Raw genomic sequence first — 13,396 nt, 5'->3', positions numbered from 1 at the left:
TTTATGACATACATAGGATTACTCATGAGTTTGTCTTTTATTTACTTGGAGAGCACTGTGACTTGCAAAATGTTCACCACATTGCTTATATTCATAGGTTTTCTATCTACTGTGTATTTTTCTTGTGTTAGAAGATTACACTTTTGTAAAAAGGCTTTACCATATTAGTGACATTCAGAAGATTTCTCTCCAGTACATTATTTTATGTATTTGAAAATGATTGTGATATAGAAGTATTTCAGAACATTAATGTTATTCATAGGGCTTCTGTCCTCCCTGTTACTTTATATAGTTGGAGGCCACTGCTTTGTGAAAGACATTTAAAATACCATTACTAACATTCAAAAATTTCTCTCCTATATGTGCTCTTTTATGATTTTGGTGACCACTGCTGTTTAAAAAATCAAATCCACATTGCTTACATTCAAAAGATTTCTCTCTTGTATGTGTTCATTTATGTATTTGAAGATCACTGCTTCCTGCAAAGGCTTTACCACATTGGTTGCCTTCATGGAGTTTCTTTCCTGTATGTGTTCATTTATGATAGCTGAGAACACTGCTTCCTGCAAAGGCTTTACAAATGTTTACATTCATAGGGTTTCTTTCCTCTATGTGCTCGTTTATGATATTCGAGACCACTGAATCCTGCAAAGGCTTTACCACATTGGTTACATTCATAGGGTTTCTCCCCTGTATGTGTTCGTTTATGCCTTTGGAGGTTACTCCTTCCTGCAAAGGCTTTACCACATTGGTTACATTCATAGGGTTTCTCGCCTCTATGTGTTCGTTTATGATATTCGAGACCATTGAGTCCTGCAAAGACCTTACCACATTGATTACATTCATAAGGTTTCTCTCCTGTATGTGTTCGTTCATGATATTCGAGACCACAGTGTCCTGCAAAGGCTTTACCACATTGCTTACATTCATAGGGTTTCTCCCCTGTGTGTGTTCTTTTATGTGTTTGGAGCTCACTCCTTCCTGCAAAGGCTTTATCACATTGGTTACATTCATAGGGTTTCTCTCCTGTATGTGTTCGTTCATGTCTTTGAATGTCACTCTTTCCTGCAAAGGCTTTACCACATTGGTTGCATTCGTAGGGTTTCTCTCCTGTATGTATTCTTTTATGCCTGCAGAGGGGACTCCTTCCTGAGAAGGCTTTACCACATTGATTACATTCATAGGGTTTCTCTCCTGTATGTGTTCTTTTGTGACGTAGGAGACGACTCCTTACTGCAAAGGCTTTAGCACATTGGTTACATTCATAGGGTTTCTCTCCTGTATGTATTCTTTCATGACATTGGAGGACACTCTTTCTTACAAAAGCTTTACCACACTGGTTACATTCATAGGGTTTCTCTCCTGTATGTGTTCTTTTGTGACGTTGAAGATGACTCCTTACTGCAAAGGCTTTACCACATTGGTTGCATTCATAGGGTTTCTCTCCTGTATGTATTCTTTCATGACATTTAAGAACAATGTTTTGTGCAAAGGCTTTACCACAATAGTTACATTCATAGGGTTTTTCTCCTGTATGTGTTCTTTTATGACATTGGAGACCAGTACTTCCAACAAAGGCTTTACCACATTGGTTACATTCATAGGCTTTCTTTGCTATATGTTTTCTTTTATGTCTTTGGAGGTTACTCCTTCCTACAAAGGATTTACCACATTGGTTACCTTCATAGGTTTTCTCTCCTGTATGTGTTCTTTTATGATAGTCAAGACCACTCCTTCCTCTAAAGGCTTTACCACATTGGTTACATTCAAAGGGTTTCCCTTGTACATGGGTTTGTTTATGATATTTGAGAACACTGCTTCTTCCAAATGCTTTACCGCATAGGTTACATTCATAGGGTTTCTCTCCATTATGTGTTCTTTTATGCCTTTGAGTATGACACTCATATGCAGAGGTTTTATCACATTGAATAAACTCAGATGGTTCCTCTCCAGTAGAACTTCTTTCATGCCTGCAAATATAATTGGCAAATGTGAAAGCTTTCTCACAGTGATTATAGTCATCTCTTTTTATCTATATTAATTCACTAACATTTTGGTTTAACTGTAAAGAACAACCTGATGTTAACATAATACTACTTTCTTTACATTCAAAGGTGTTCTCCTTCATTACAGATTGTTTTAAGTCTTTGAAGATACATGGAATGAGATGAGAATTGATCACCTGGCTCACAATTATAGCATACTTTTTCTATAAGAGGTTATTCACATATTTGAAAAAAAGAAACAGGAAGAATGCAGAGCTTTTGCACACTGATTGCATTCATAAATTTTGCAATCATGATGAATACTACTTTTGGAACATGACCCAATGCAAACAGAAAAATTTCTACTTCCCTAATTCTTGTAAATATTTTAAGCAGTTTGACTTGCTAAATGTCCCCAATAATGTTGGGAAACTAATTATTTATAAACTTTTAGACTGGTTAAAATGTCTACACAAAGTTGGATGTACTGCATGTCTTTTAATAGTTCTGGAAAAGAGAAAGTTATGTTGCTCCTTTCAGTGTCTCTATGCTTACATGGCTTGTAGCCTTTGTAACCTATGAAATCCATATTAAAAGAAAAGTAACACCTGAAAGGGTTCTACATTACATTCACCCAGTTTTACGTTTTTTCTCATAAAGATGTGGCACAGGGATTAAGGTTTCTCCACAAACCATTCTTGAGTCTCATAATCTGTCCATCTCACTAAATTTAGCACTGTTATTACAAGTATATAATCAACCATAGATTTACTATGGATTATTTGCTTATTACAAGTTTTTGGACATACATTTATCACCTAATCAAAGTGTTTCCCTTTTACAATAGCTAAGTGCTATGAGACTAAATAGAGTGGCAGTCCTATAGCATGGCTCTAGTGGGCTTGATTATATAGTAGTGACATATCTGGTAAGCCATTGTTTCTGTGTCTTTGAACTTAAAGGAATGCCTTGCAAACAAAACTTGGATACCTGCTATACATATACATGGTTTTGTGAGATTCATAATCATCCACAGCAGAAAGGAGTACACATTTAACCCTATTGGTTTTGTTTAAAACGTGTAGTACATATTAAAATTTCTTCATAGGCATTTTCTTATTAGCTTGCACATGAAAATTACCTTCCATGACTTCTAGAAGTGTGAAGATGGTCTTCAATAGTATGTTCTTCCCAAATGTACCCTAAAACAGGGTAACAGAGAAAGTATGTTACATTATTGGAAATTACACAACATTTAAATTGCTAGATTGAATGAACTTTAGAACCAGGACTGATTTATTCACCTCACTCTACATTCTCAACCTCACTCTACCTCATTCTCAACAGAAATTACAAAAACAAATAACAATAACAAAGAAACAGTTATGTCTACATTTTACAAAGTAAATAAAGAAAACACTGTATTACCTATAGCTGTGAGATTCCTATAGGTCTCTAGCATCACACTTTTGTAGAGACTCCTCTGAGAAGGATCCAGCAAAGCCCACTCTTCCTCAGTGAAGTTCACGTGCACGTCATCATAGGTCACTACATCCTAAAAGATCGATACATGTGTACATAAGAAAGCATGAAACTGACAACATGTAAATGTGTGCTTCAAAATGAACACTTGCTGACTGTCCTCCCCACCCACATTGTAGTGCTTATCCAATATGCAAGCTGACTTTCACAGTTGAGCAAAAACAAACACTAAAGTAAATGTAGGAGAAAATAAATGATCTCTGGGAACCTGATGTCTTAGTCTTAAGCTGTTGGGTATGGAACAACATAGAATGCTGTAGACCTTCCCCATTTCTGTTCCCTGAGACCCCAGTACTCAAGGGTGCCCTCAGGACTGCAGCTTCCTCTCACCCGTCCATGGCCCTGAGATACAAAAGAGCATTTACATCTCCCCTTCCCTTCCTGCCCCATGTTTGTTCCTCAGCACCCAACTATGGGCAGACACCCCATTTCTCAACCACAGCCAGTCCTCCCGAAGACTAAGCAGTCTGTCTAAAGACCCAGCTCACTATCTGTTACCCTAGATACAATTCTCATAGTTTACTGGAGCACTGCAACACAATATCAGGGAAAGCTTCCTCTGCACATTTCCATGTGACCAGTTTTCAAGTTTTCTTCAAAATAACTAAGGGAACTACACCAGGAAAAATGTGAACTTGACCAATGTTACCGGTGCTTGTGTGCGTATTCAAAGAAAAAAAAAAAAAACGTTTTCATGACTCCAATGAAAATACCTCAATGTGACTCCTATACTCTTATAATTTTTGCCCTCCAGAAACGACTGCTCTGTGTTACAGAGAGGACCCATGTTCTAGAGCTCTGCGTATGTAGGTGATAAGAAAAGTGGGCTATGGCTCTGTAGCTCTTCATGACTGTTAGTGATTTCAGCAAAATCAGCCCAACTGGAGCCCACACACAAAACAATGTTGAATAATAATTTATTGTCTGCTTCATGCCAAATGCATTTTCTTACAAGATGTGGAAACTGTAATATCCACCCACACAGCACCAAATGCACCTGAGAAACTTCTGCATCTCCAAAGCTCATTTTGTAACCAAGAATTGAATTAGTGTGAATCATGCCATTTTGACCTCTAGGTAACTGAAAGATAAAAGGATTCTAACCAAATATTTCTGAAGGATGATCGTTGTCACCTCTTTTCTGCTAACTTCTAAACTCTTTACAAATTAGTCTCACAAAACTGAATGTAGAAGGTTCAGAAATTCTAGAAATCAAACCATCACTTTTCAAATGTCCTAATGCACACCAAAAGCAATGCATGTATATATGCACTGGACAGTGACATTTAAACTCCTGCCATTTGCAGGGCTACTGAGGCTCCACAACCACTGTAAATCCACAGTAAGGAAGGATCAAAGGCCTAAGGACTCTGCTATGACCACCACATGGACCAACAGAATCAGTCTGAGCCATACTCCTAGGTACCAGCAGATTAGACTCTGATAGCTCTGCAGACTTGCTCTTTCTGGTCTGGTGATGGAGACTCAATCATCATGGCATGGCTTTTCATCTTCTTCACAGATTGCAACAGATGGATCTGAAGAGAATCCTGTAAACAATCTACATGCTACCTTCTACTAGAGTTTCTGATAGAATGGCTTGGCTAGAGTCCCTTGTTAGCTTGGAAAACACAGCTGGGACTCAGGACAATAGCAGCTCCTGTACTGGAGGATCACAGAGCAAACACAGCTGGGACTCAGGACAATAGCAGCTCCTGTACTGGAGGATCACAGAGCAAATGACTCAGACAGCTGAAGCTTTCCAAGCTCTGCAATTCCACCATGGGTGCACACAGAGCCCTAGTCTGGGAAATTTTCATTCAACAAAAGTTTCCAGTCTCCCAGAGCACTTACTTTCCTTTTTTAGATACAATGTCTTTTCTTTCCACATTCAATTATACATGCTAAGTCCACTGCAGCCATCTCTGCTTCATACTGGAGAGGTCCTACAGCCAAAGTGCAAACAAATTCATACAGTAACGACAATGAAAAAGAAAAAGGGGATATGAAATTGAAAGTAAGGCGCAATTAATGAGAGAACAATGGAAATAAAATGAAGAAATAAAAAGTAAAGGACATCACTGCTCCTAGGTAAGGTGGAGTAGGAAGTTGGTTATATACAAAACAGAGAACAAAGCCAGAGACAGGGATATAAGTGATAGTCTACAGTAGACATGACCTTGGACCTTGTGGAGAGAGGAAAGAGGGGGTAGCAAGGGCCAGACCAAGAGTTCAGAATGTTTAATCATAGATGAAAAAGACCATTTACCAAATGGTTGGATTACATAAGGAATGGCATCTCGGAGATTGGCAGCCCTACTTCTGGGCTAGAGGGTGAGGTAGGTCAGCAATGTGCTGTAACAGGAAGGGACTGAGATCTGCTGGGAGAACCAAACAGCCAGGTTTTCTTTGATTTGTTAAATAGCCCACTCAGCCATTTGTCTCAGGGTTTCAGACTTAACACTGGGGATAAGGAGTGGGAAGAAATGATGTAATTACACCATCAAACACTATTTTTAAAAGTTAAAATACACTTTTTGGTCCTATAGTTTTTAAGGACTAAACATATGTACTAGGGCACACCAAGTAGTACTCACATCTCTTCTCTAAGATGGTGCACTTTCAAAGAGGAATCATAACATTGCTGTTAGGCACAGCCACACCAGTTTGGTCTAGAACTTCTTTTGTTTGAACTACTAAAAAACAGAGTATTTTGGTTTCTAGATAAAAGTTCAGTTCCTCATTTATATTCCTCATTGCCTCAACATCCTTCTTCTTCCTCCTTTTCTGTGTAGCAATTATACCAGCTTCATGTTTGGTCAGTGAACTCAATTCTTGTATGGTTCCCTCTTTATTTGTAATCCCCTTACTCCCAATCCAGGGAGGTTAACAAACACTCATTCACTGATCTTTTTCTTCTCACTGACCAGCCAGAACTCAGCTTCAAATGAGTTGCAGGACTGTCCTCCAAGCACTGGGCAGCAGAGGCAGGTTCAGGTGCTCAAAGAAAGTCTTCACTACATGGTATGAGAAAGCCTGAGCTACAGGAGAGGTTGCTCTAAACAGATAGATATGAAATCTCCTTAGAAAAAGAATGAAATTCTTAAGTTCTGGGAAATATTGGAGAATAGAAACAAGTACGAGGTCAGAGAATGAAGAAAAGGACATTTAAAAAGTAATACCAAAAAATGAGTTTTTGTAGTGCACTGACTTTCAAAAAGAGCAAACCCCCTTGGTAAGTGGAATGGCATTAATAAGATATTGTTTGCTCTTGCACCTATGTGCAGTATTAACTACTGAGAGCTATAACATGACCCACACAGCTACAGCCAATGGTTTGTGCTTTGAATTTCTAAGCTGACTGAAATATGCCAACAAGGAATGCACATATTTATATAATACGGATCCTAAAATGGGAATTCATTATCCACTGGCTCAAGCTAACCTGCACAAATTTAACATTAAAATTAAAAAATTATTCACCCTGACTGATTCAGGTCCTTCTCCAGAAGGGTGAAACCTGCAGCTGGCTCCCTTAAACTTTGGTCTGTGATCTAGATATGTTCACCTGACAGTGAACATAGTAAACCATTCCTCCTCTGCTCATCTGAAGGTGGAAGACAAGGACAGTTCAGTATGTGACTGAAAACAGCAATTATAAAACCCTGTTGGGATGCATTCCTTTAATTGAAGAATTTAGGAATTTTCATCAGGAGGAAAGCAAGGTCATTGACATGAGGAGCGACAGACTGGGATCAAGGCTGAAACAATATTGCTAGACTTAGAAATATCTCTATAAAGGGATGAAGATGCAGCTTTCCCAGAATCCATACATCATCTATGAAAGAAATCACGCCACATACAATTAAAACATTAATTAAGAAAAATCTCTTTAATGACAGCATAGATTCATCTCTGGCTAATGCTGAAAAAGGAGCCAGCCCCCCACCCCCCAAAAAACAGCAACAACAGATTTTGGATTCTACATAAGCTGTCATCCATAAGATTCATTCTGAATCAGGGTTCACATAGTTTCAAATTATTTAAATATGTACTGTAAATTTTACTTAGAAATCTAGGAGATTTACACAGCAAAACTTCCCAGAATTATTTATGAAGTGCATCAGAGCCCTGAAGTAACAGGTCATTTTTCAGTGATGGGTTCTGAGTTGGAGGTCTCAGAAGATGGGAAAGATAGCAAGAGTAGAAGGTAGAATGTACAACAGCTGTGCTGGGGAGATCTTGTATAAGCTATGCCTTATGCCAAGTAAGCTTCTGAAGAGTCTTCTATACTACAAGACTTAAGCATCTTGTATACTACCACAGGGGATAAGTGGAAAGTGGAAAGAAATGGAGACTTGTATGAAGTCATCAGAAACTATCATACACTGGGACAAACTTAGGAGAAGTCTAATAAAACAGTGCTGCACAAGGAAAGACCAAGTATCAAAAAGTTTACTGACCAGCCCACAGTGGTCAGACTTGGGACTCATGACCATATCCCCACGGGGCAGAAAAATTTCAGATCTCAGAATTCGAAGCAACCATTTCCTAATGCCTTGACAACTAAATATCAGACCCGGATTAAAAACACTTTTCCCAGGCCCGAAACTATAATTAATAAAAAATCCCTCCCAGTACCCAACTCTTTGAATTTTAGTTAATTCCAGATGTGACCAATTTGACTACCAAGAATAGCTAGCACCACTGACAAGGCAAAACAGCTGGCAAAATTTTTTTTTCCCTGTGGCAATGTCTTTCTTCAAAAAGGCAAAGCATTGACATTTTACTTCTTAAATTTGTATATATTCATACATAGGTTTGCCTACGGCTTTGCATCCTAAATTCAGTAGTCTTCTGAACATGTTCAGATATTAAAGCAGAGATATATAAGGGCATTCTTAGCTCAAAGTTATCTAAATATACATGGAAATTATAACAATTGTGGACAGAAATGCCTCTGGAAGGTTCATCTTGTACTACAAGGTCTTAACTGAAAATCAAGTAAATGACACTGTGAAAGCAGACTGCTCATGGACCAGTCCTGGTTGTTAATCATGACCTGTGATGTAACAAATAAGTGGAACATGCCACAATTTTCATAGATACAAAGGACAGAGAACACAAATTCAGAAAATCTCTAGGAAAAGTAAACTTGTCAGTACGGTCGACACTGTTCTTCTAGGAACTGCTGTTTGTCTCAGAGCTATGACATCACAGTATAAACACTTATACACACACACACACACACACACATACAGGGAGAGAGAGAGAGACAGAAGGACAGAGACAGATATATAGGCATAATATATTCTATGCTTAATAAAATTTGAAGTTAGATGATTCAAATGCTGATTTCTCACATATCTTATTTGAATCAGGACACGGTGCTGTAATGCTTATACAAAGAATCTCCTGTTTCAAGTTTGTGTAAACTGTTCTTAAAATTTACTCTCTACCTTGTGAATAAATGCTGATCAGCCAATGGCTGGGCAGAATCAGAGAACAGGGTGGAACTTCTGCTATCCAGAGGGAAGAGAGGAGGAGAAACACGTGCTGTTTGGACTAAGAATTTGAGCTATGAAAAGGATGTCTGAGGAGCCACATCAATAATAATATGCAAGTATCACAGGATGGGTGTTGGAGGGAGGCGGATTAGCATAGAAGGTGAGGACAGACAAGTTAATTGCTCAGCTATTGAGGTACACTTTAAATAAATCATGGTTAGGCAGGTTCAGGAATTGGGGACAAACCAAATAAAGAAAAACCTTTGCCTGGATAATCCACTGTTTACATTTATGTTAAAAATAATTCATGATCATATATATATATATATCATGTTCATATATACACGTATATACATACATACACGTGTGTGTGTGTGTGTGTGTGTGTGTGTGTGTGTATGTGTGTATGTGTGTGCTCATGGATTTGCATGTGTCTGCCCTCACTGAGGCCACACAACCACAGGAGATGCCTGAGACTTGAATTAGAGCAAAAGAAGTTTCCAGGAATGGAACCTGAATCCTTTGCAACAACATCAATTGCTCTTAACCCTTAGCCATCCCTCTACTGAGTCTTTTAATTTAAATTTTATTTTTATACTTTTTAATTGAAATGTATTACATCACTAGTACCCTTTTCTCCTAGCTCCATCATGTCCCAAAATCTTTCTAGTCAATTTCTCCATACTTAAGTATGAGTGAATAAGTATGTTCAAATATATAAATAGTGCATGCTGAGTCTGTGTCTGTTGATTGGGTGCACATGGTTTCAGGACTGACAACACTGCAGTGACTGCATTTAATAACCACAGAGGTAGTTCAGGATTTCCTGAGGCTAACAGTCCCACTTGCAGTAGAGTTCTACTCTAATGAGCAGCAGGTTGTTGGGGGCACAGAGGTCCTTGCAAACTCACATTACTAGGGAAACCAGGAATGTCAAACATACAGGATCCTCTTCCCAATGATGGAGATAAAATACCTGCTTTCACTGTGAAAGGCTGGGAGTGGATCTTATTAATGACCTGGCAACCTCTTTGCCATCTATGGAGGCAAGCCACACCTATCTTTTGCTACAGAGGTAGACCTAACTAACCCAAATTCTCAGAATGATTATACTACACTCCTTTTTCACTAGACTCTTACCCATTCTTAGGGGAGATGCCACATGTAGTTTGTGGTTATCTGACCTCTATGCTATTGGTCAGAGACCACATTAAATTCTAAGTCTTTCAGCTACAGAAACCACCATCTTGGTCACTCAGGCTTTGTAAAAACAGTTTCTATGAAGTCATAAGTTATGCTTTATTGTATCTCTAGAAGTAAACTGATTGGAATTATTATTGCCTGTAAACCTTTTCCCAAGTTGTACTGTGTTCTAAATATGCTGGCAAAGATTCCCCAGTTATTAGATTCTCCCAGTATGATCCAGGTTCACAAAGTCAATCTGCCTTAGGTTTCCAGTCTCCTGTTTCACCATGGTTTGCTTTCATCTGGGATAACTGCAGGGATCTGTATAACAGAAGTTAAACCCTCAGGGGACCTAGAATGCCTTGGACAAGAATATTATCAGGAATAGAAAACTTAAGGTGGTGTATATGTGTCAGAGACCTCATATATCCTAGTGTATGCTGCCTGGTTGGTAACTCAGGGTCTGAGAAATCTCAGGGGTCCAGGTTAGTTGACATTGCTGGTTTTCCTATAAGGTCACCCTCCTCCTCAGCTTCTTCTAGTCTTTTCCTAATTCACTTACAGGGTTCCTCGGCTTCTGTCCACTGGTTGGGTCTAAGTATCTGCATCTGATTCTTTCAGCTGCTTGTTGGGCGTCTTGGAAGGCAGTCATGTTTCGCTCCTGTCTGTAAGTACACCATAGCATCAGTAACAGTGTCAGGCCTGGGAGCCCCCCTTGAGCTGGATCCCAATTTACTCCCATCACTGGACCTCCTTTCTCTCAGTCGCCTCCATTTTTGTTTCTGCTTTTCTTTTAAACAGGTTCAATTCTGGCAACCCCATCCCTTTCTACTAGAGGCAGACTGTACAAGTTCCCTCTCCCCATGGTTGGACTTTTCATATTAAGACCCCTCCTTTTGAGTCCTGAGCATGTCTCACCTTCCAGGTCTCTGGTACATTCTGCAGGGTCACCTTGCCTCTTACCTCCCAAAGTGGCCTGTTTCCATTCTTTCTGCTGGCCTTCAGGGCTTTATTCCTGAGCCCCCCACCCCCAGTACCTGATCCTGTACCCCCTTTCCCCTCCCGTTATCCTCTCCCATCCAGGTCTCTTCTTCCCTCTGACCCACCCACCCCATGATTGCTACCTTCTCCCTCCCAAGTGTGATTGAGGCATCCTCACTTAGGCCCTTCAACTTGCTTACCCTTTATTTGTTCTGTGACTTCTTCTGGATTCAGTACAAGAAGATGCACCTAACCCTCATGAAATTTGAGGTCCCATGGAGTGGGGAGGTTTGCTTTAGGGGGAAGGTGGTGGACATTCTTTTAGGAGACTGGGAAGGAAGGATTGGAAGAGAATCTGTCAAACGATGGACCACAAGGAGGATAAGCTCTGGAATGTAAAAAAAGAGATATAACAACAACAACAACAACAACAATAAAAAGAAACAAAAATATCCTTTTGCCAAAAAAGGAAGAAAACTTGGGGTGGAATATACCTCCAAAGCTTGTAACACATGCATCTGAGGAGAATCCTGCAAAGAACCTTCAAGCTACTTTCCTGATCCTGGTTGATAGTCCTGCCCAGAGTCTCTCATTAGCTTGGAAAACTCAGTTGGGCCTCGGGAAAGTAAGGAGCAGCTCCTATACTCTGGGACCACAGAGCAAATGACTCAGACAGTTGAAGCTTTCCAAGCTCTGCTGTTCCACCCTGCATGCAGACATAGCCCTAGCCTGGGAATTTTGCATTTAAAGGAATGTTCTAGTTTCCCAGACCACTTATTTTCCTTGTTAAAGCACAGGGTCCTTCCTTTGCATATTCAATTATACATACAATGTCATTCTGCTTCGTACTTGGGAAGTTCTGCAGCCAAAATGCACTCAAATGCAAACAGTAATAACAATTAAAAAGAAAACTGGGGCTAGAGAGATGGCCCAGGGAACTGGATGCTTTACCAGAGGTCTTGAGTTCAATAACCAGCAATCACATGGTGACTCACAACCATCTGTAATAGGATCTGATGCCCTCTTCTGGTGTGTCTGAAGATAGCTATAATGTACTCAAATATGTTAAATATTATTAAAAACAAAAAAGAAGAAAAGAAAAAGTGGCTATGAATTTTAAATCCAGGAAAGGGGAATGGAAAAGAAAGAAGAAATAAAACGTAAAGGACATCACTCTTCCTAGGTATGGTGGAGCAGAAAGTTTATTACACACAAATGACCTTGGACCTGGTGGGGAGAGGAAGGAGGGGGAAGCAAGAGCCAGACCAAGAGAGCAGAATGAGTAACGATAGATGACAAAGACCAGCCACCAAACGGTTGGACTACAGAAGGAATGGCAGCCGGGAGATTGGCAGCCGTGCTCCTGGGGTAGACGGTGAGTTAGGCCAGCCATGTGCGGTAACAGGTAGGGACTGAGGTCTCATTAGTCATTGCCCTAACCTGGGAAATGCCACATGATGGCCAATATGTCATTTGACTGACTGTCTAAAACTGATTACCTGACTGCTCATGCTGAATGCCAACCACTGCCAGAGCAGAAAAACCTCGCCTTCTTCTTCCTCCTCCTTTTCTGTGCTGCAAGGACACCAGCTTCAAAGTTGGTCAGAGAACTCAGTTCTTACACAGGTCCCTCTTTATTTGGAATCCCCTCGCCTCTAATCCAGGGAGGTTAGACAGCATTCATTCACTGGTGTTCTCATCTCACTGATGAGTCAGAACCCAGCTTGAAAGGAGTTTTGGGTCTGTTTTCCAAGCACTGGGCAGCAGAGGCAGGATTAGGTTTTCAAAGCAAGTCTTCACTGCATGGCATAAAAAAAGCCTGACCTACACGAGCTGTTTCTCTAACAGACAGATTTGATTTCTCTTCAGGAATACAAATGAATTTCTTAATTTCTGGGAAACATTGGAGAATAGAAATAAGTAAGAGATCAGAGCTCCTATAGAAAAACAAAATGAAATTTACAAAGGAATACCAAAAATTGACTTTTTAAAAAGATAAATATAATGCAAAGAAATACATCATTGGACTTATTTGAGAAAGATCAGGCTCTTCCTGGTAACAGGAATGACATTAATAAGATTTTATTTGACCTTGCCGCTATGCGCTGTGTTAACTACTGAGATCGATAACCTGACACACACAGCTAGAGCTAGTGGCACATGTTTTATGTTTCTGAGTTCATTTAAGTATGTCAA

The 13,396-nt window shown here is 39.7% G+C and overlaps 1 protein-coding gene and 1 pseudogene across 1 annotated transcript in view; one reads left to right on the top strand and one right to left on the bottom strand.

Annotated features, from left to right (window-relative positions):
- The window catches only part of LOC127686354 (zinc finger protein 239-like), a 234,054-nt gene that overhangs the window by 77,892 nt on the left and 142,766 nt on the right, over positions 1–13,396 (top strand). The window lies entirely within an intron of this gene.
- LOC127686350 (zinc finger protein 431-like) overlaps positions 517–13,396 on the bottom strand; it is a 73,828-nt pseudogene continuing 60,948 nt past the window's right edge.

The sequence above is a fragment of the Apodemus sylvaticus genome, chromosome 5, assembly GCF_947179515.1.
Source record: "Apodemus sylvaticus chromosome 5, mApoSyl1.1, whole genome shotgun sequence".
NCBI lineage: Eukaryota > Metazoa > Chordata > Mammalia > Rodentia > Muridae > Apodemus > Apodemus sylvaticus.
The sequence above is the reverse complement of the archived record's forward strand: the minus strand, read 5'-3'. Positions and strand labels throughout refer to the sequence as shown.